This window comes from Oncorhynchus clarkii, chromosome 4, assembly GCF_045791955.1.
Source record: "Oncorhynchus clarkii lewisi isolate Uvic-CL-2024 chromosome 4, UVic_Ocla_1.0, whole genome shotgun sequence".
Lineage (NCBI taxonomy): Eukaryota > Metazoa > Chordata > Actinopteri > Salmoniformes > Salmonidae > Oncorhynchus > Oncorhynchus clarkii.
Genome location: NC_092150.1, coordinates 66,211,225 through 66,232,021, shown reverse-complemented (window position 1 = coordinate 66,232,021; position 20,797 = coordinate 66,211,225).

The window sequence follows — 20,797 nt, the reverse complement described above, 5'->3', positions numbered from 1 at the left end:
CCAGCGAAGAGCCCGGATCCCAATCCCATTGAGCACGTCTGGGACCTGTTGGATTGGAGGGTGAGGGCTAGGACAATTCCCCCCAGAAATGTCCGGGAACTTGCAGGTGCCTTGGTGGAAGAATGGGGTAACATCTCACAGCAAGAACTGGAAAATCTGCTGCTGTCCATGAGGAGGAGATGCACTACAGAACTTAATGTACCTGGTGGCCACACCAGATACTGACTGTTACTTTTGATTTTGACCCCCCCTTTGTTGAGGGACACATTATTTCATTTCTGTTAGTCATATGTCTTTGTTCAGTTTATGTCTCAGTTGTTGAATCTTATTTACACATGTCAAGTTTGCTGAAAATAAACGCAGTTGATAGTGAGAGGACGTTTATTTTATTGCCTTCCAAGCTCATCACTAAGGACTGACCCTGGGACTGAATAGCTTTCTCTGCGACTGGATCCTGGACTTCCTGATGGTCCGCACCCAGACATCTGCCATGCTGACACTCTTCAAAGGGCCCCTCAGGGGTGCATGCATAGTCCTGTCCTGTACTCTCTGTTCATCCACGACTCCAACACCGTCATTAAGTTTGCTGATGACACAACGGTGGTAGGCCTGATCACCGATGACAATGAGAGAGCCTATAGGGAGGAGATCAGAGACCTGGCAGTGTGGTGCCAGAACAACAACCTATTCCTCAATTTCAGCAAAACAAATGAGCCGATTGTGAACTACAGGGTCGAAAGATTCAAGTTTATCGGTGTCCACATCACTAAGAATCTATCATGGTCCACACACTCCAACACAGTCATGAAGAGTGCACAACAAAACCTCTTCCCGTTCACCAGGCTGAAAAGATTTGCATGGGCTCTCAGATCCACAAAAAGTTATCCAGCTGCACCATTGAGAGCATCTTGACTGGCTGCATCCCCGCTTGGTATGGCAACGGCTTGACATCCAACTCCAGCCACTCAAGTCATGAGTGTCACTGTTCTCTCTGCTACCGCAAGGCAAGTGGTACCAATGCACCAAGTCCATATCCAACAGGACCATGAACAGCTTCTACCCACAAGCCATAAGACTTCTAAGTAGTTTGTTAAATACACTGAATAAAAATATAAACGCAACATGTAAAGTGTCCAGTACTTACAACTTTGTTAGTAAACATTTCTCCTTTTCCAAGACAGGTGTGGCATATCAACAAGCTGATTAAACAGCATGATCCGTGTACCTTGTGAGAGAACAATAAAAGGCCACTCTAAAATGTGAAGTTTTGTCACACAACACAATGCCACAGATGTCTCAAGTGTTGAGGGAGCGTGCAATTGGCATGCTAACTGCAGGAATATCCACCAGAACTGTTGCCAGAGAATTAAATTTCAATTTCTCTACCATAAGCCACCTACAACATAGTTTTAGAGAATTTGGCAGTACGTCCAACTGGTCTCTAAACCTCAGTCCACGTGTAGCCACACCAGCCCAGGACCTCCACACCTGGCTTCTTCACCTGCGGGATCATCTGAGACCAGCCAGCCAGATAGCTGATGAAACTGTGGGTTTGTACAACCAAAAAATTGTCAGAAACCATCTCAGGAAAGCTCATCTGCATGCTCGTCGTCCTCACCAGGGTAACCGACTTCAATGGACAAATGCTCACATTCGATGGCCACTGGCATGCTGGAGAAGTGTGCTCTTCACGGATTAATCCCGTTTCAACTGTACCTGGCAGACAGCGTGTTTGGCGTCATGTGGGTGAGCTGTTTACTGATGTCAACATTGTGAGCACAGTGTCCCGTGGTGGGGGTGGGGTTATGGTATGGGCAGGCATAAGCTACAGATAACGAGTACAATTGTATTTTATCGACTGCAGTTTAAATGTGCAAAGATACTGTGACGAGATCCATTGTTGTGCAATTCAACCGCCACCATCACGCTATGTTTCAGTATGATAATGCCAGGCCCCATGTTGCAAGGATCTGTACACAATTCCTGGAAGCTGAAAATGTTCCATTTCTTCCATGGCCTGCATACTCACTATATATGTCACCCATTGAGCATGTTTGGGATGCTGTGGATCGATGTGTATGACAGCGTGTTCCAGTTCCCGCCAATAACCAACAACTTTGTACAGCCAATGAAGAGGAGTGGGACAACATTCCACAGGCCACAATCAACAGCCTGATCCACTCTATGCGAAGAAGGTGTGTCGTGCTCCATGAGCCAAATGGTGGTCACACCAGATACAAACTGGTTTTCTGATCCATGTCCATACCTTTTTTTAAGGTTCTGCGTCTGTGACCAACAGATGTATATCTGTATTTCCCAGTCATAGATTAGGGCCTAATACATTTTTTCAAATGACTGATTTCCTTGTATGAACAGTAACTCAGTAATATCTTTGAAAATGTTACATGTTGCATTTATATTTTTGTTCAGTGTAGTTAACCCAAGAGTTACACTACTGGTCAAAAGTTTTAGAACACCTACTCATTCAAGGGTTTTTCTTTATTTTTACTATTTTCTACATTGTAGAATAATAGTGAATACTTCAAAACTATGAAATAACACCTAAGGAATCATGTAGTATCCAAAAAAGTGTTAAAATATATTTTATATTTGAGCTTCTTCAAATAGTCACCCTTTGCCTTGATAACAGCTTTGCACACTCTTGCCATTCTCTCAACCAGCTTCACCTGGAATGCTTTGCCAACAGTCTTGAAGGAGTTCCCACATATGCTGAGCCTTGAATTCTGAATAAATCACAGACAGTGTCACCAGCAACGTATCCCAACACCATAACACCTAATCCTCCATGCTTCACGGTGGGAAATACACATGCATAGATCATTCGTTCACCCACACTGCGTCTCACAAAGACACGGCGGTTGGAAACCAAAAATCTCCAATTTGGACACCAGACCGACCACAGGACACATTTCCATTGGTCTAATGTACATTGCTTGTGTTTCCTGGCTCAAGCAAGTCTTTTATTCTTATTGGTGTCCTTTAGGAGTGGTTTATTTACAGCAATTCGACCATGAAGGTCTGATTCACACAGTCTCTTCTGAACAGTTGATGTTGAGATGTGTCTATTCCTTGAGCTCTGTGAAGCATTTATTTGGGCTGCAATTTCTGAGGCTGGTAACTCTAATGAACTTATCCTCTGCAACAGAGGTAACTCTGGGTCTTCCATTTCTGTGGCAGTTCTCATGAGAGCCAGTTTCATCATAGCTCTTGATGGTTTTTGCGACTGCACTTGAATAAACTTCAAGTAAATTTTCCGTATTGACTGACCTTCATGTCTTAAAGTAATGATGGACTGTCATTTCTCTTTGCTTATTTGAGCTGTTTTTGCCATAATATGGACTTGGTCCATATTTCCCAAATAGGGGTAGCATCTGTGATAACACTTTTTTGGTTACTACATTGTGTGTTATTTCATAGTGTTGATGTCTTCACTATTATTCTACAATAATCTACGAGAAAATAGTACAAAAATAAAGAAAAGCCCTTGAATGAGTAGGTGCTCTAAAACTTTTGACCCGTAGTGAATACCTGCATTGACCCTTTTTCTCCACAACATTTTTTTTTTCCTCATCACATACGCTGCTGCTACTGTTTATTATCTGTCACTTTATTCCTAGTTATATGTACATATCTACCTCAATCACCTCGTATACAACGGCACATTGGCTCGATCCTTGTCTGTAGCCAAGTTGTCGTTACTCATTGTGTATTTATTATGACTTTTATTTTAACTTTCCATTATTTCTCCATTTTCCTTCTCTCTGCATTGTTGTGAAGGATAACATTTGATTTGATTAGTGTTTACCAACCTATTTTTCTCCCACTTGGATCCTGCATCACTGGTGTAATCATGTGTAATCATGCGTGCTCTATGTATTGGAATACAAGAATAGCAGGACATGGTTCACTTGGACTTCTGTAACACTGAAATGGAATGTGTCTGGTGTTGAATAGTTCAGAGAGAGAGAAAGAGGTGAACCCGTGATTTACTCACACGATTACTCACACAATACAGCATTTATCAGTGAAATTAACCATATTAAAAGATGTGGGTGGATCTGAGGTTAATAGATTTTCTATCAGCAATTCCATTAGATTGTAATTTGCTATCGGGCTGTTATGCAAGACCTGACACCAACATCTAATTCAGATCTGATTGTTTTATGTTGGGAGCGGTCAATTTTCGTCCGGAGACCATTTCAACTCTGTTAAGGGTAGCATGGGCTTTGGCTGCTCGTTAATGGTGCTTTGAATATATATCTGGCAGTGAAAGTACAAGTATAATCCTACTGTGTATCCTTATTATCTTAAATTGTCTTTATTTTTTAAGTGATATTGCTTTATCAATTTCAATTGCTTTGTAATGAAAAATAAGTAACAACCAGAAGTTAAATGTTTGACTTACAACACTCTTAGTGAATATTCTCCTCCGCAATGAGTAGCATCTCATCTCGTCTCCATCTTAATATTTCATTAGGCAGCTTGCCTCCCCATTAAGAGACAGAGAGCCCTGTAATGGGAGCAATCTGAGGAATGTTTGGGCCTTGGGGGAAAGCATAGCTCCGTCTGCTCGCTCAACACTTATTACTGAAATGCTCCTCTAGGGGAAACTCCAAACGATACAATAGGAAATGTGGCATACACAAAGGGACACAGATCCCCCTCCCGGTGAGATGGAAGAGATATATAACAGAGAGCTCGGTTGTCAGGTGTGTGCCCTATCTGATTTAAATAAGATTGCGTATAACAAACACTGTATCAACCTCAGAGGAAATCCACTCAACCTTCCAATTATGCCCCGAGATGTACGGGAACTTGTAAACAGTGTTCCTCTGGTGAACAATGTATATTGATACGCCTCCTGAGCCCAGTATGCTCCAGGTGAATTGTTCTACAGTACACTAGAACATAACCGGCTCAGTGAGTGGGTGAACTCACAGCCATAATCCCCAGACTCTCTAGGTCTGCCTCTGCTTTGTTCTTAAGTTGTCAAAGTTGACATTTCCTCTGAAGAGGGTACAGTTGTATAATTCTGCTTTTTCACCTCTTCAGATTGCCCCCCCCCCTCCCCCCCACCCATCCCCTCATCCCTCACCTCCCTTCCACCTTCATTTATTATTTTTCTCTCTCTCGCTCCTTGTGGGAGTCTCCACTTCAATTTTTCTCCATGAGCGCACTAGATTTATTGCTCCAGTAAATTTCTGCGAAAGAGAAGCAGGCGCACTGGGCCCCCAGGGAATCTCGGCAGGAGATCACCTGACCATGTTGTGGCCACAACTGCAACAAAAACACATTCCTCAGGAGGAGACATTTGTTATTCCAATTCTAATCCCAAACCTGGAGGAGGAGGGAGGTGCGAGGGGGGGGGGCACGGCTACGCTACGCTACAGGAAGCAGCGGAACACCAACACCAGTTACAAGGCAGCAGGAAACATGCACGCAAGGACATTTCCCTGGGAAACAAGGGACCAGAGGACCAGTCTATACAGTCCTGTCCTGACTCTGAAAGCTAGAGGGATGCATGAGCTCACTGAACAACAGAGCATGGTTCTATATATTATGCATTCAGGATGTGCAGTATTTACAAATATATGGCTAAAATATATTGATCAATTTGGGATCGTTCCACCTCAGCGACAAATTAATTCTAATGTTAAAATGGTTTGACATCTTTGAGTTCAATGTTCTGCTCTAATTGGAAACATGGAACTTGTCATAATATTTTTAATTGAACTATTGAAAGTTATTTAATGCCTTTCTATCGCCCCAATGTTTTTTTGCTGGTTAGTTATAGTAAATTAAGAAAGTTGCTTAAAAAATGTATTTTATTAAATCATACAGATGTCATGAACAATATATAATAAACATCTATAATGTAATCTAAAGACAACGACCATAAACCTCCTGTGCTGCCTGTTCGATTCCTGTAGTGCTGAATATGTTAACATAGTAATCAATCCCTTGCTGCCAACCTCATATACCGGCCTAGGCCCTCCTCCCCGCAATACTCTAACCTTGTCTACACAACTCGAAGTCACTGGCTCTCCCTACCCCCATCACAGCAGCTTGTGACTTGTGTTCTGACAAGCTTGGCATCATTAAATCCATTCTAGACAAGTAGAGACACGTTCTGACAGTCTAAAGAGGGCCATGTGTTAGAAAGCTGAATGGAAGTGTGATTGAACACTAAGGCTAATTCGCCAGTAACCTCCCGAGACAGGGTCAGAATAGTTTGGGCAATACATAAAAGGTACATTACATGCATGAATGGAATAGTACCATTTGTCCTGGTACATCTAGACCTTGACGTCCTAAGGTCGCATTTAGAAGAGCTGCCAAGTGAAAAGAAAGAAAGTGAAGTTCATTGAAAGTCAATGGGTGAACTGGAGTGAAAATGTTTCAATGGACATCAAATGGATTAGGAAAACAACTGATTTGGACATTCCTAATTAGGATAATGGAATGGGCAGCATCTTATTCTTGTTAAGCTGTTCAACTGTTATTCACTTAGAAAATAACAATTTGGGTAAAACATTTCAACTTATTCTTCTGACGATGAAGACATGGTACAAGATAAATAAATTGGAGGCAAGTCCAGAAGGAAAAAACAACCCCTACTTCTACTTTTTTTCCTACTCAAGAGGATTTTAGTCAGCCTTGAGGCCACTCTTTATATAACATCCAGATGATAGAACATTTACTCATCTCCATCATTACATATGCATTGAGTCACTCTCCACAAGTTATCTCATCTCTTTGAGAAGAGGCACTGAATGAATTAAGTATAGCAGTGGCTGGCAGTCAGAATGGAGAGACCATCAACTGTTGAACGAGGGGGAAGTAACTTCTGAATTCGGATTGCTGTAGACATGCCAACAAGATTATGGGACCTGCTTGCTGATTTACCTGGGCCCAGAGGCATAGTGAGGAGGAACAAATACTTCCAGATCATTGGAAATGAGACAAATGTGGCCCAAAGCATCAGGAAGTAATTTGTACCTGCTATTTTGGGTTTTCACACTTGGATGGCAGCAATCCTCAGGCAGATGGGATAAACTAATGACACTTCATTAATTGAACCAGCTAACTGAAAAGCTGCTGTCTGTTATTCAATATGAACGAAATAAACAGGAATTACAGTATTGAAGAGAGACAAAGAGGTTTCTGACAGAGATGAAAGCAGCTCTGCTCTCAATTCCTCTTAACTCTACTACTGTGTTCCGGTCGAATTGGACCGATTTCCACATTTTCTTTCTGAAAAATGTAGTTCATTTAATCTGATTGTCATAAGGTTCCATGACTTTGTCCACACAGGGCATCTGAACACACAAAATGCATTTTGATGATTTGCATTACATTTGGGGTGTTTTATTTAACTTTTGTACACCTGTGACCGGTCATTAGAAATTAATGGGTGAGACTACAATTAGTGTATAAAATTGGGTTCAGGCACATGCCCATTCATCAGATGGACACACTTCCTTTCCCAGACCCTCACATGCATGTGTGTTTGAACACACACACACACCTCACTCCCCTTCTTGGCTTCCATGGCCACCTCCACGGGAACCTTTCCCCAATAGAATATTTCCCCCACGGGAACCACACCTGTTGGCATTCTCACAAACAATCACAACATTGTTTCAATAATATATAGAACTTTTCTCGCATCTCTGGTATGTAACATTTTTTTGAGGCCTTGCTCACAATTCATTCTGTGGCAGCACAATGATCAAACTATATACTGTATGTGAGGCTCTTGATCATATATTTGATCATGACACTGGTGAGGAGGAGAGAGGCCAGGAAACTGACAGTGAAGATGCGTTAGAGGAGGAAGTGTCAGAAGTTGAAGACAACACAGAATATGATCCAGACCAAGAGACAACCGGTGTGGAACAATCCAGTCATGAGGAAGAGGGCCCTGTTGAGGTTGTTGTTACAATCCGGTCAAACAATGGGAATTTGTCCTGGTCTTCATCCTCACCTGAGAAGAGAGGTCGGCTGTCGGCTGAAAATGTTATCAGGAAGACCCCATGGCCAACGTGTTACGCCATTTAAGTTGATGACTTAAAATCCTGCCACTATATTAAAATGTAAAATGGTTTCAAAACAAATGTCCTTGTTTAACTATGACTCAAAGTAGTCTGTGATAAATAGCACAATATGGTTCATCTGAGTATTTGTTACAGTCAAAATAATCCATACATTATGCTTTTTTTACTCAAAAACGAGTTGTATGAGCTCAGGTCAATGAGGCCTATAGGCCATAAATAGCAAATAGAAGTTCAAAACATGTAATATTCACAAGAAATTAAGTTGTTAAAAAGATCTAACACAACATTAGGTGATAATATATGTATTATTATGGATTTATAATCAGCTATAATGGGTCGGTCATTTTGGACCGGGAACACAGAATTAATTAACATGAAACGAACACAACAGGAGGGTTAATAAAATGTGCTCGTTCATCATTCTGTCATCTCACTGTCTACATGAGTTTCTAATCACATGTTGACAATGTAGGCCATACTGTGTTTCATTACTATATGCCATTAAAGGACATTTTTCTACCTCCTAAAATCCCCATTCTGTTCATTGTGTCTTTTATCCCCTGTGATCAGCCGGGTGATAGTGTCCTTCTGCCAGGTATAAACATGCATCCAGAGCAACGCTTCTCAGAGGAAGACCAACCATGGCTTTAAGCTTTGAGATGTTCTTGGACTTGTTCCAGTATTGCAGGCCTGACTGTCTGAGAGGCTGTTGGTTGTTGAAACAGCAGACTGCATGGGTGACTTCCCCGTGACCAATGCTGTGCTTTGCCAGCTGGCTGGGACTGGAAAGAGGACCGGCCGAGCAGACTGCGCTGTTAGTGCTCAGTCAGTCTGATCTCACAGTCTCTAATGAACACACTGTTAATCAAGGACAGTGAGCCGTCAGAATAAATCAAATTAAATTGTATTCTTCACATACACCGTTTAGAGCAGGTATAAAAGGTGAAGTGAAATGCTTATGCGCTAGCTCCCTCAACAATGAAGTACATTAGTCAATATCAATAATAACAATAAAACTAATCAAATGAAAAATAACAAGTAATAGACGTAAAAAAAGAAAAAGCCATATCTCAGACTGGCCAATAAAATGGGCAAAAGAACACAGACACTGGACAGAGGAACTCTGTCTAGAAGGCCAGCATCCCGGAGTTGCCTCTTCACTGTTGATGTTGAGACTGGTGTTTTGCAGGTACTATTTAATGAAGCTGCCAGTTGAGAACTTGTGAAGCGTCTATTTATCAAACTAGACACTCTAATGTACTTGTCCTCTTGCTCAGTTGTGCACCAGGGCCTCCCACTCCTCTTTCTATTCTGGTTAGAGCCAGTTTGCGCTGTTCTGTGAAGGGAGTCGTACACAGCGTTGTACGAGATCTTCAATTTCTTGGCAATTTCTCGTTAGGAAAAGCCTTCATTTCTCAGAACAAGAATAGACTGATGAGTTTCAAAAGAAAGTACTTTGTTTCTGGCCATTTTCAGCTTGTAATCGAACCCACAAATACTGATGTTCCAGATACTTAACTAGTCTAAAGAAGGCCAGTTTTATTGCTTCTTTAATCAGAACAACAGTTTTCAGCTGTGCTAACATAATTGCAAAAGGGTTTTCTAATGATCAAGTAGCCTTTAAAAATGCTACATTTGGATTAGCTAACACATCGTGCCATCGGAACACAGGAGTGATGGTTGCTGAAAATGGGCCTCTGTACGCCTATGTAGATATTCCATAAAAAAATCTGCAGTTTCAAGCTACAAAAGTCATTTACAACAATAACAATGTCTACACTGTATTTTTGATCAATTTGACGTTATTTTAATGGACAAAAAATTAGCTTTCTTTCAAAAACAAGGACACTTTTAAATGACCCCAAACTTTTGAACGGTAGTGTACATGTAATGTTGTGTAAAGACGGTATAGTAATACTGGACTGTATTTACAAATATACTTGTTCACCCAGTGGATTAAATAGTATATAACATAACTGTGTGTGTGTGTGTGTGTGTGTGTGTGTGTGTGTGTGTGTGTGTGTGTGTGTGTGTGTGTGTGTGTGTGTGTGTGTGTGTGTGTGTGTGTGTGTGTGTGTGTGTGTGTGTGTGTGCGCATGTTTGTGTGTTAAGGGTTGGATGTGTGGGTAATCAGTGCAAATAATCTCTAAGGTGCAAACACAGTATTGTCTGAGGTGCAAATAGTTTCTAAGGTGCAGGTCTGTGCAGGGAGGCTGCTACGGTAAGCTGTTCAGTAAACTGATGGCCTGGTGGTAGTAGTTGTCTCAGTGGTGGTGTGATTGGACCATATCAGGTCATCTGTGATGTGCACGCTGAGGAACATGAAGCTTTTAACAATCTCCACTGCAGTCCCGTCGATGACAATAGGGGCGTGCTCAATAGGGGCGTGCTCCCCCGTGTTTCCCGTATTCCACGATCAGCTCCTTGGTTTGCTGAGGGAGAGGCTGTTTTCCTGGCACCACTATGCCAGGGCTCTTCCCTCCTCCCTGTAGCTTGTCTCGTCGTGTCGTCTGCAAACTTAATGATGGTGTTGGAGTCGTGCGTGGCCACGCAGTCATGGATGTAAAGGAAGTAAAGGATGAGGCAGTGCACACACCCCTGAGGAGCCCTGTGTTGAAGGTCAGCGTGGCAGAAGTGTTGTTGCCTACCTTCACCACCTGGGGTTTACCTGTCAGGAAGTCCCGGATCCAGTTGCAGAGGGAGGTTTTCATACCAGGGGAGAATGACTGCCCACCCTCATTGAAACCACAGAAGTTCAAAGCCGACAGGGGTGCAGCAGGCATTGTTAGCAGAAAACAGGATCCCCCATTATAGTAAATGTAAAAATTGCAATCTTTGGGGTGAAACTTTGTGTAAATAAAACAAAAACATTTGAAGCGTACAATTGACCAAGCATCGCTGGGGTTAGGGTTTGGCCGGGGTAGGCTGTCATTGTAAATAATAATTTGTTCTTAACTGACGTCCCTAGATAAATAAATAAATTATCACCAGATGTATGTTCTTAAACATATTATTTTTAAATCGCACACAGAAGAAGTTATCAGGATAATTGAGTTAATAATGACAGCCTGCAGTACCCCAGACGGCCGTCAACTTGAGTTACTTAATGAGAGGGGGCACCGAGCCTAGGTGAAAGCCGACAAAGGTTAAGACAACGGCCTTCTAATATCCAATAACTCTTTGCAAACATGGGACAAGCATTGCTAGTTAGCAACGGCGCTAGTAGTTAGCAACGGCGCTTGTACCATGAATTTGTTTATTGTCAAATGCTGATGCATAGAATAATTAGGTTTTCTTAACCTGTATTTTTACGGTGTTGAATGTTGAGCTGTAGTCAATGAACAGCATTCTAACATACAGTACCAGTCAAACGCTTAGACAGACCAACTCATTCCAGGGTTTTTCTTAGATTTGACTATTTTCAATTTTTTTGGTTACTACATGATTCCATATGTGTTATTTCATAGCTTTGACGTCTTCACTATTATTCTACAATGTAGAAAATAGTAAAAAAATTAAGAAAATTCCTTGAAAGAGTAGGTATGTCCAAAACCTTTGACTGGTACTGTAGGTGCTCCAGGTGAGGCAAACACACAGTGTGTCGGTAATGTTATTATTTTTTCAATTGTTGTGCATCCATTATCTCAGCTTTAACTTTTCACTTAAAACAGAGTCAAACATTTAATTGTAATGATTTACCACTCAAGTCATTCACATTCAATAACATTTGCCTAAAAACAAATGCTGTGTGCCATTTTATCAATGAGAATGATATGGCTGATATTTAGCTGTGTTAGCTGTGTGTGATACTGACTTTGGTGGTGTAGCCAACAGCCAAATTAGCTCTCTCTCAGGGTAGCTGCAGATAATTTCTATGTTATGATTCCTGTGACTCCTATAATTCATGTCACCCAGGATATTATTTAGTTTTTCTGTTATGCTAATCATTTTGTTCCCTGAGCTCGACTGTCCTGCTGGTATGCTGTGACATGCTGAAATAAAATAAATGCATTGTGGTGCCTTGCCAATTGACATACTGCCAAATCTTATCAAACTGTTGGGGGGTGTATTGAATACATAGCTGGAGAAACAGGTTCAGAGCTTGTTTCATCTTTTGCTGCATAGTAGCTCTTGTCTATATGAATTATTTAAGACAATGATGGGCCTCAACTTACTGTTGTGAATTAGAATAGTAGAATACACAAGGTGCAATTTTGAAATTTGCTTTTGCATCAGCAGTTTTTATTTTGTTCTGAAAGTCACTCAAGTAGCCCATGTCAGCAAACATTTTTTAGATTGTTAAGTTAGTCTAGTGGCCAGCTACTGTACATAAACTTGTAGTAATCAACGTTGAATTAGAGCCTGGGGGCCGCCATTGATTTTGTAAAGTCAGTCTCACTCAGATACAGTATCATATTAAAAACTGCAAACATTTCTCTTCATCCTATGGTAAAATGTATAGAATTGCAGCAAACTTTCTTTAAAACAGCAACACCCCATGGCAAAATGTGTAAAATTGCATGGAATGAACTCAAAAAATATGAAACGTTCTCCCCCATCGAAGTTACCCATCCCTGAATTAAGACTAATGATAGGACCAGATACACTCGCAGAAAAAAGGGTTCCGAAAGTGTTTTTCGGCTGTCCTCATAGGAGAACCCTTTGGGTTCCATGTAGAACCCTCTGTGGAAAGGGTTTTACATATAACCCAAAAGGGTTTTCCCTAGAACCAAAAGGATTCTACCTGGAACCAAAAAGGGTTCTTCACAGTGGTGGAAGAAATACCCAACTGTCATACTTGAGTAAAAGTAAAGATACCTTACTAGAAAATGACTCAAGTAAAAATCACCCAGTAAAATTCTACTTGAGTAAAAGTCTAAAAGTATTTGGTTTAAAGCATACTTAAGTAGCAAAAGTAAAAGTATAAATAATTTCAAATTCCTTATATTAAGCAAACCAGATGGCACAATTATTTTACATTTTTATTTATTTACGGAAGCCAGGAACACTCAGACATCATTTACAAACAACGCATGTGTGTTTAGTGAGTCCGCCAGATCAGAGGCAGTAGTGATAACCAGGGATATTTGCTTGATATGTGCGTGAATTTCATTGTTTTCCTGTCCTGCATTCAAAATGTAATGAGTACTATTGGGTGTCAAGGAAAATATCTGGAGTACAATATTTTCTTAAGCAATGTAGTGAAGTAAAAGTAAAAGTAGTCAAAAATATAAATAGTAAAGTAAAGTACAGATATAAAAAACTACTTAAAGTAGTACTTTAAAGTATTTTTACTTAAGTGCTTTACACCACTGGTTCTTCAAAGGGTTCTCCAATAGCAGGGCTATTCAACTGGCGGCCCGCTGGTCCGATCCGGCCCATTTATTCGTTTAAATTGCCCTTTGATAAATTCTGAACATAAATAAAAGATCTGCAAAAAACACCTCTCAAAAATCGAGCGTTCAGTGCAAAAATGACAAGCACTATTGTGGTTGTCTATAGTGTTGTTTCTAGCATTTTTACACAGTTTCTATCACCTATGTGGCATGATGATAATTTTTTCTTCATATGAATTTGGCTCTAGTGTTTAACCCCATTCCTGAAAGCTGTGACTCTCAGGAACATGTATGTGCATTCTGTTTTACGCTCTGAGGCTCAGAAGGACTAGTTAGAAGGGAGTGTTACATTTAAAAACAAACATAATTCAAAGCCTACTTCCTTCAGACTGGAATTTGACATGACCTAATGTGACATTTATTTGTGTTATGTATTGAGATGCTTAATTACAGATAATTGTAAAATTACCAAAATAAAATGTTTAGAAAAAAAATGGTGAGCGAACGTTTTTGTGTTGCGCTTCTGAAGAATAATTGCATGTGGAAAATGTCCGCCCCCCTATAATGAACCTTTTTTTCACATCTGGCCCCTGTAAGAATATAGATGATTATAGCCCTGTCCTACAGGGACGGCCGAAGAACCCTATTAGGTTCTAGATAGCACATTTTTTACTAAGAGTGTACACCTGTGCAATTCATCTTATGCAAATTCAACATTTGCACAGGCCCTTTATAGTTCTCAAGCTTGAATACTGTATACATTACATATGTATAAATATTGAGCGTAGGAGCACAGAAGCAACCTTTTCTTGCTTCATCCATCTAAGATGTTTTCCCAAGCTATTAACAACTAGACACTGTTAGATGTAATATGTAACTATTTGGTTTTGATATACTACTGTTCATACTGACACCCTTGCATGCTAGTGCTGAAAAAAAGAATAAAAGCACAAACATATCATTTTGCCTGGGTGTTAAGAGGTTATTAAAATCCTACAGGAGAAATCAAAACAACCGCACAGAGCTTCCTTAATTTTACATCACTTTTCAGAAAGCACAATGGGCTTTACAGTTTTTAATTGGAAGTTGAAATTCAATTTTTTTTAAAGGAATCGATGAATGTGCGAATTTTCACTGCTTGCTATGTGTTTTTTTTTATCACCTCATTAGGCTGATAGTGATAGTCTGGAGCACTGTGTGGGCAGGCTGTACCGGTTTGGAGCTGTCGGGTGCTCAGTTCTCCAAGCTGTTTCCCTATCGTCTCCTCATTCCACTCCTAGGTAATCGCACTAGACCACACAGAGCCATTACGTTTTGATCCAATCTCATCCAGGCAGCACTACAATTGGGATGTAGATTATGTCACAGTTTGCAACCTGTCTGATGGAGCGTCCTCATTAGTGTAGCCGTGTGGGAGGAACAGCGTTAGTTAGGAGGACTGGAGGAGACCTCTACAGAGTCAGACAGAGACCAGCTAAGAGAGGAGAGCCCTGAACAGTGGGAAGAGACTCCAGGGGAACCCATCTACATGGCACAGAACCACAGGAGGGTTGGGGTGCACTGCTAGTGCTAGACAGGAAAAGTGTTTCTGTAACGTATTCCTTTTCTTCACTCACCTTTAACGTGTGTATGAAATGACTGTAAGACCTAAAGTTAAGACTGAGGCATGAGTCAAAATAAGTGTGCAGGTGGAAACGTTACAAGAGGCTAAGATAATATTTTGTGTAATAGTAATAGTCAAAATTACTCAAGTCGTGTTAGTTTAGGCTATTAGAACGGAATCAATAACCCTGTTAACCTCCTATTGTAATTTGTTTGGGAACGCTACCAATGCGTCAGTCACACCTGGTATCGCTTTTTAGCTAACGCTCTCTGCAAGTCATCAAGGCCTTTAATTCTAACAGGGACACCCAGAGGCGTCAAGGGCACGTGCCGCCTCAGATTTATTTTATTTATTATCATTTTGTATTCATTTTTAAGCCCACGTTTTATCATCATTATTTATAAAAAGATCTGTCAGTGGTATTGACTGGACCACCCCCTATTCTCACAAATATGTGGTTCCTTCCAAGGAGCAAAGATATGCTAGACAAGGATCCAAGATATGCTAGACGGGACGCTAGATAATGTAGTGTGCCCCCATACTCAACTGCCAGAACCGGTCCTGATCTGGACCCGGAATGGGTCGGGCTTCGACCTCTGGTATCATATAAACACAAAAGATGTGGAAAAATGTGTAGCATTGCAGGAAATTACCTTTAAAGATGCAGTATGTAGAAGTCGCTCTGCCATTTCCTGGTTGCAGAAATTCTAATAGTTCGCCTAATTTCAGTTGAAATATATTTTCCATAACCCAAAATATTGTATTTTCAGGTGTTCGAAGCTGATGTACAAAAACAAAAGTAGAAGACGCAAAAAATGAAACTTAAGAACGAGAAGCATAGAAAAAGCACACATACAACAGAGCTACTGCTTCTTAGACTTGATCTCAATGAAAATGACAGATCACCAACATATTGCAGCTTTAAAACAGCAACAACAACAAAAATCTTTGCCCTGTGCAAAATGTGTAGAATTGCGGGAAATGTGTTTAAAAATGCAACATTCTGTCTCAGTTTGAGGTCGCATGGGTTGCGAGGTGGGGTTTTGTTACTACTCCGATAAATGACAATATCCATCCAGACCTTTGCCACCTAGAAGACTTGTGTGACAGGACCTTCTCAAATAGTACTTCAGTAACCCTAATCTACTGCATGCAGACAGTATAATCAGTGGAGAAGTAGAGAGAGTACAGCGTGACACACAGCATTTTATTTGATTTTTATCTGCCGGTGATTGGCAGGACTCGCAGGAGGTATGTTTGTAAACAAATTTGTTCAAGCTATGTAGCCCGTTGATTCCTTCTTGGTGAATAAATGAAACAAAATGTTTTGTTGTTACTCTGTAATTCTAGCCACCTAGACATTTTATGAAGTTGGCTTTAGCTAGCCATCGAGATAGGTTCCCAATCTCCCAACCTAGCTACCAAGCCATTTTGGGCTATTAATCAAGTTAGAGTAGCTTGTCTACCCATCTTAGCTGGCATGCCTGCTGGCATGGTTGATAAACTTTAGAAAAGCAAGTAATAACTAAATATACTGAATAAGACTCATATTCCTTTCAATCTTGTATCCAGATTTTAGTATACATGCAGAGAAGCATATTTAATTGATTAAAAAACATAACCACTAATCACATGTACCATGTAGTAATTTGGATGTAATATCCCAGGCATGTCAGTATTTTGGTATTTTATTAGGATCCCCATTAGCTGTTGCAAAAGCAGCAGCTACTCTTCCTGGGGTCCACACAAAACATGAAACATGACAAAATACAGAACATTAATAGACAAGAAAAGCTCAAGCACAGAACTACATAATTGTATTTTTAATTTTTTTTAAGGCACACGTAGCCTACATGTCAACAACAACACATACACACAAACTATCTAGGTCAAATAGGGGAGAGGTGTCGTGAGGTGTTGCTTTATCTGTTTTTTGAAACCAGGTTTGCTATACATTGGAGCAATATGAGATGGAACGCCTCTATATAATACTGTACACTTTCTTGAATTTGTTCTGGATTTGGGGACTGCGAAAAGAGCCCTGGTGGCATGTGCAGTATATTGAGATGTGTGATTTAAAACAGTCAGAATGACAACCTCGTTAAAATTACAATTGAACAGGCAAAGCGGTATGCTTAGATTACCTATGCAGAAAAATATACGTACTGTATTTTAAACATAAAATTAGGCATGATGATTATGAATCTAGATTGCAGGAAAAAACTGTTTCAGGTGTTTGAATAATGCTAAACGTACTTTGTGCCCTCTAAAATAATGGATGCATGATGCCCCTAGGTAAACTCAGTTGCTTCCTTTGACTCCAACTGAAAACCCACGCGAACTACGGACATCACATTTACTTTCACACAACTACCCTTACCTACTGTGCTCCCTAAGCACTTGAATGACCCATCAACTGTCTCTCAGCTAAATGACAACTGAATTCCATGTCTCAAAGGACAGGCTGTTTCGGACGGACACTACAATCCTGACAGTGAGCGCAGAATGCACATGGTGGGGATGTAACCATGGGAAAGTGAGGCATCATTGCCCAACTTTTTATCAACCAACAAGGTATTTAACCCCGCAGAAAGAAAGTTGACAAAACTATTTTTTCTTGGAACACCTGCTACGACTTTTCCTTTTTTGTAAAACCATTTCCATGGTAATTGGCAGCAGTTACAAACAGTGCAATAAGTAGTGTCAGGCCACGGCTATGTAATTACATGGCTTCTCAAAGAGAGAGAGAGAGAGAGAGAGAGAGAGAGAGAGAGAGAGAGAGAGAGAGACAGAGAGAGAGAGACAGAGAGAGAGGAGCATTTCAGAAAGGAGAGGAGCTGGGTTTTTTCCCTCCCGCCCTCCAAAGTCCCCCTTGTCTCCCTCCAACCTCCAATCAGCCAGAAGACTCCTGATTGCTGCACTGTAGTGGCAGCACTCCTGCCTTGTCATTCGCCCTGCGCTGCTGGCTAGGAATGTGAAAACAGCCACTCTGTCTCTGCTAGCAGACATACTGTGTACAGTATGTTCCCTGGGCACAATTTCATACCATTACCTAACTAGGATATGGGTAGGATATGGCATTAAAAATGTGCTATGGAACTGTCAAAATGTACTCAAATGTCTTTTGAAACATATTGATTCATAGTTTCAGTGATATAATTGTGAATCGCTATGACCTCATGGACTTAGGAAGCGGTTGTGCAACCTCGAGATTTGCAACCTCAATTACTGCAGTCAAAGATCACATGGAAATTCCAGAGATTAAATTAAGGCACAGTCAATTCAACCAGAGCCATTACATTTTCCATATATCCAAAGGTACATAAATGGTTCACATGTCAGCAGACAGTCTCTTCGTTTCAAAGGAAAGGGTTTAAGGGCAATAATCCAATTCACTCTTTAAGTGGTGGATGACTGTGTTTGCCCATGAGTCTACAACAAAATCCCCATTCCACTGAGCTTTCCATCCATGGCTTTTTTTTTAAACTGGTCTTTTAACTACATTTACATTGACATTGTAGTGATTTAGCAAACATTCTTATCCAGAGCGACGTATTACAGGTCTATCCTCTCTCTGATCTTAGTGCAGATCTAAGGAGACAAAAGGGAGTGATTTGAGGTATAAAATGAAAGGTAAACATCCCCTTGGCTTGATGAATCCAATCACTAAAGTGTGTCGTGGGAGGAACTACGCGATTTTCATGGTGAGCCTTTTTCCTTTCTAAGCTGAAAGTATGATCATTATTACATTTTTTTTAGGTTTGCCCTGAGGACCAGAGACTAAAGTCGTCTGCATGCCTCCCATCCGAAACCATTTGGATCTGAGTATACAAAAAATTATGAATGCCTTCCTACTATTGAGTTGCACCCCCCCTCAGAACAGCCTCAATTCGTCTGGGTATGTACTCTATAAGGTGTCGAAAGCGTGCCACATGGATGCTGGCCCATGTTGTCTCCAATGCGTCCCACAGTGTCAAGTTGGCTGTTGGGTGGTGGATTATTCTTGATACACACGGGAAACTGTTGGGTGTGAAAAACCCAGCAGAGTGGCAGATTTTGACACACTCAAACCGGTGCACCTGGCACCTACTACCATACCCCATTCAAAGGCACTTAAATCTTTTGTCTTGCCCGTTCTCTGAATGGCATACATACACAATCCATGACTCAAAATATCTCCTCCCCTTCATCTACACTGACTGAAGTGGATTTAACAAGTTACATCAATAAGGAATCATAGATTTCACCTGGATTCACCTCAGTCTGTCACGGAAAGAGCAGGTGTTCCTAATGTTTTGTACACTCAGTATATATTATAGCAACATTTTGTGACGCTGTAGTTTGTTTTGATCTTCTTTTTTTTTTTTTACTGTTGGTGCACGCACAAAAAATTCTCGATGCAAGCTGAAGTCAGTAGCCGAAGTCGGTACGAAGTCAGTAGCCGAAGTCGGTAGCCGAATAGCTGAAGTCAGTGGCCGAAGTTGGTACGAAGTTGGTAGCCAAATAGCTGAAGTCGGTAGCTGAATAGCCGAAGTTGGTAGGTCTACGCCCCTTCGTCGGTGATTGGTCAACAGTAGGAATTCTTGTCATTCAATCGTTTTCATGCAAAATTTTACATTTGAGAAATACTGAACAAAACATCTTAGTTAGATGCAAAATTGCTCGACTAAGAACTCCTCTGCCAAAACGTCAAAACTAATGACAGATTTCTTTCGTTATTTTAGATGAATTCTGACTATTTTGAGGAAGTGTATACTGACTACAGCATCTCAAGATGAGCAAACAGTACTTTTTTCTAGTTTTTCAAGCGAAAGTAGTCCTTCTAAGGAAGTATGAGAGCACACACGTTCAGTTCTTGGCTAGACGCCAGCTGAACCGAAGCATGCTGACACCTTAAGAGTGTTCTGTTATACTCTAGCTCAGTATCATGCTGCTGTTACATGTAACGGCTTTCCTCTTCCTCTTCTGAGGAGGGGTAGCAAGGATCGGACCAATACGCAGCGTGGTAAGTGTCCATGATACTTTAATAATAACTGAACACGACTCAATACAAAAATAACAAAGTGAATGGAAATGAAAACCGAAACAGTCCTGAATGGTGACACAAACAACAAAACAGGAAACAATCACCCACGAAACACAGGTGGGAAAAGGCTACCTAAGTATGATTCTCAATCAGAGACAACTAACGACACCTGCCTCTGATTGAGAACCATATCAGGCCAAACACAAAACACAACCTAGAAAAACTAACATAGAGAACCCACCCAACTCACGCCCTGACCATACTAAAACAAAGACATCCAAAATAACTAAGGTCAGAACGTGACAGTACCCCACCCCTAAAGGTGCGGACTCGGGCCTCAAAACCTGAACCTATAGGGGAGGGTCTGGGTGGGTGTCTGTCCGCGGTGGTGGCTCTGGCTTGGGACGTAGACCCCACTCCATCATAGTCTTTACCCGCTTCTTAACCCGCCTCCGTGGCGCCTTTCGAGCGGCGACCCTCGCCACCGACATCGGACTGGGGACCCTAGCAACGGGTCCCGAACGGACGGGAGATTCCGGCAGCACCGGACAGGCGGGAGACTCCGGCAGCACCGGAGTGAAGGGAGACTCCGGCAGCACCGGACCGGCGGGAGACTCTGGCAGCTCCGACGTGAAGGGCGACTCCGACAGCACCGGAGTGACGGACGGCTCCGGCAGCTCCTGGCTGACGGATGGCTCTGGCAGCTCTTGACTGGCAGGCGACTCGGGCAGCTCAGGAAAGGCGGGCGACTCCG